The sequence below is a fragment of the Dendrobium catenatum genome, unplaced genomic scaffold (assembly GCF_001605985.2).
Source record: "Dendrobium catenatum unplaced genomic scaffold, ASM160598v2 fragScaff_scaffold_390, whole genome shotgun sequence".
In the NCBI taxonomy this organism is placed as follows: domain Eukaryota; kingdom Viridiplantae; phylum Streptophyta; class Magnoliopsida; order Asparagales; family Orchidaceae; genus Dendrobium; species Dendrobium catenatum.
The window spans coordinates 4,463,738-4,467,182 of NW_021318852.1; the positions used below are offsets into that span (position 1 = coordinate 4,463,738).

The 3,445-nt window shown below is 34.7% G+C and overlaps 1 long non-coding RNA gene across 1 annotated transcript; it reads left to right on the forward strand.

Moving 5' to 3' along the window:
* The first annotated feature begins 672 nt into the window (after window positions 1-672).
* Window positions 673-1,846, forward strand: LOC114579435. The gene is made up of 2 exons (XR_003700412.1): window positions 673-964; window positions 1,582-1,846. It is a non-coding gene; the product is annotated as an uncharacterized LOC114579435 (long non-coding RNA).
* Window positions 1,847-3,445: the final 1,599 nt, after the last annotated feature.

Below are 3,445 nucleotides of genomic sequence, written 5' to 3' on the forward strand. Positions count from 1 at the left end.
AAGACTCATTATACCAATAATGCCCTTAGAAGTTATTAAGGCTAAGAGAGTTTAAGTGAGGGCAAATAGGTCATTTAGGCTTCTCTTTTTCCTTATGAGAACCGAACCCTCCCCTCCCCATTCATTCGCTCGGCATTCTTCCGCCCGAACACAAGAAGAGGCGGAGAAGAGGCGTCGGGAAAGGGACGGACGGCGGCTCCGGCGGCGGTTTCCGGTGGCCGAACTTGGGGGAAATCGAAGAGGGAGATTCAAGGAGCAAGAAGGTATGTTTCTAAACCTAGAAAACTTTATGTTTGCCATAGATTTTTGAGATAAAGAATTTAGGGTTTTATGGAATAATGAAAATTTCTTTAAGAAATTTAGAGGGAAGATTTAAGAAACTATTTTATACATTAGAATGTGTTTTTCTCCAAAGATTTCTAGGGTTTCCAAAATTAGGGTTTTCTCTAAAGTTGGAGTTTTTGGAAAAGCCTTTGCAAAAGTTGTTCCTAAAGGTCCAAAAGGGGTTTTTAAGAAAAGAAATTGAGTTTTTTCTTACAAAATGTATTTTCCTATTTTCTAATTATTTTAATTCCGAAAATTTGTTTCCAAAAATTATTAATTTGATTTATGGGAAGTTTAGGCATGCATAAATAACAATATTAATGAAAAGATGTTTTCCAAATTTAGGGTTTTAGGTAAATCCGAAAATATAATTATTTTAAATTAATTTAGATTATGGAGAAAGTGTTATTTTGATTAATATTAATTAATTAGATAAAATTATGAGTTTTTAGATTATGATATACTTTATGTGATCTTTTGGAGAGAGGGAAAGGATGAACTTAGGGTAGATTTTGAATAGAATGAGAGCATTATTTAGATTTATTATAATGATTTTGAAGAAGAAATTATCTCTATTAGGTGTTTTGAAGCAATCTCGAAGGAAGAAGGATTAGCAAGGAGAATCAATTTCAAGATTTCTGTAAGTATACATGATTCTTTATTACAGTAATATTTTTGTTTCTCTCCAGTTCTTTGTTTGAAAGTTCCAACATGTTCATAGGCAATCTTTATGATTAATTTTAGATCATGATTTTACTACTCTGTTCAAATGATTGATCATGCAAAGTTTATACTATATTTTATGACATTATATGATAAAGATTTATGAATTTATGAGATGAAAAGATATGATATGATATGAATGCTATTTGAATGCTTGTATGTGTATGTTGAAAGGATGGAGTTCACCCCCTTATGGTACTAGCTGGGATGCTGTACTCGTGCACGATAAAATGGTAAAGGATATGGAAAAGGAAAATGGTAAAGGTGTACCTTTATGGTACAGACGGTGACTCCTGTGACGGTTGTATTAAATACGAAAAAGAGAAAGACATGTATAATGTTAAATGATATGAAAGGAAAATGAAAGATATGGTTTATGATATGATATGTTTAATGCTATGTTAGTATGGAATCATTTTATGTATGTTCATATGAAATTTGCATCTATCATATTATTCAGTTCCTTGTTTATTAGTTTAGAATTGTGTATTGCTTACTGAGCTTTAGCTTAATGTTAGTTGTTAACATTTTCAGGTGAGCTTAATTTTATTCAATGAGTAGAAGGGGCGGCATTGTTTATCGTAGGGCAGGAGCTCCGAAGAAAGGAAAGGACGAAGATATGTTTGCTTATATGTTTATGTGATTTCAAACTTTATTGTTATAGTAGCTCTTTCAAAATATATTGGAGATTTATTTAGGGAATTGATAGATTTAGGAATTTAGATACTTGACCTACCGTCCGACCTCTGTTCCCGCCTCGCCTACGCGAGCTAACCGGGCCGGGTCGTGACATGTTATTTCCTTGATTGAAAACTGCCTTTATCATCTCTTCTTTAGTAAAATCATTCTTTAAGAACTCTTCAACCGAAAGTTGCAGGTTATTAGGAATTGAAGGCGGCTATTAGGAATTGAAGGCCAGCCCGAGAGCTGACAATTCCTTGATGCCCATTTCTTACTGTAAAACTCATAGAAGACCTCCTCAATTTGCCCGAAATCTTCAACAAACTGACCATTCTCATTCTTGATTTGCCAAATATGGTTTCCATTCTTCTTTGCCGAGGTAAACTGATGAAAAAAACTGGAGTTCCTATCACCTTCTTGATGTCATTTGACTTTTGCTCTTTGGTTCCACCATGTGGCTAATCTACCCAAAGTAACATTTAAATCGTGCACCTCACTTCTAAAAAGCTTCAATTTTTCATCAGTGAAGTCTTCATTGCTAGCTTCTTCAATCTGCAGCTTTAAAATATCCTTTTTCAAATCTTCTTTCAACAAGTTTAATTCCTTACACTTGTTCTTGTTCCAATAGTATAGAGCTTTCAAGGTTCTTTTTAACTTTCTATGTAGAATTTCAGCACTGGTACCATAATCAGATTTCTTCCAAGCCTTATCAGCAATGTTCCAAACCGCAGGGTAAGATTTCCAACTGTCTTCAAACCTGATGAATTTAGATTTCTAATTTTGTGGTTCCACCATATTAAAAACAATAGGAGCATGATCTGATGCAATTCTTGAGAGATGTTTCACTTTGGCCATAGGAATTTTTTGTAAGGCAATAGAATTTACTAAACATCTATCTAATCTCTCCCAAATCCTTGAGTTACCATCTTTGTTATTGCACCAAGTGAACCTTGGACCCACATAGCCAAGATCATGGAAATCGTTATTTGTAAGGAACATCTTCATCTCCTTAGGTCCACAAGAGAAATGGAACCTTTTTCCACCTTTCTTATCCTCTTTAGTGAGAAGGCAATTGAAATCTCCACCAATTAAAGCTGGAGTATTACCCTACATACAAGATTTAAGAGAATGCCAAAGATTTCTACGAGTTTGAACATCTTTACCACCATAAACAGTAGCCACCTTCCAACTGCCTAAAGTATTGATATTCAAGTTTCCCATAACTAATTGGGATGAAACTTCCACAGTTTCAAAAGAAGCCAAACTTCTTTTCCAAAGAACCAAAATGCCACCTGATAATCCAACTGCAGGTTGAAAACAGTAGTCCCAATCTACTCCAATAATGGAATCAATATCATGCCTTTCTAAACAGGTAATCTTCGTTTCAGTAAGACCAACAAAGAAACAATCGTTTTCTTTAACAATCTCCCTAAGATATAGGGAGGCCTCCCTCTTTCTATCCCCCCTACAGTTCCAAAAAATAAGAGACGCCATTATAAAATAACAGGGGAGTGATCCCCTATCATTTTAAAATTCTTCTTATCATCTTTCCTTTTCGTTTGAACAGCTTCCACCGGGCCTAGTGATCTTAATTCTTTTGAAAGTTTTGCTTTCCCAGAGCTAGTCAATGAGATCAATTGATCTGGCTTGATCTGAACTTCAACAGTAGCATTATTTTTAACATCAGCAATATCCAGAACTTCATTGTTTTCTCCAG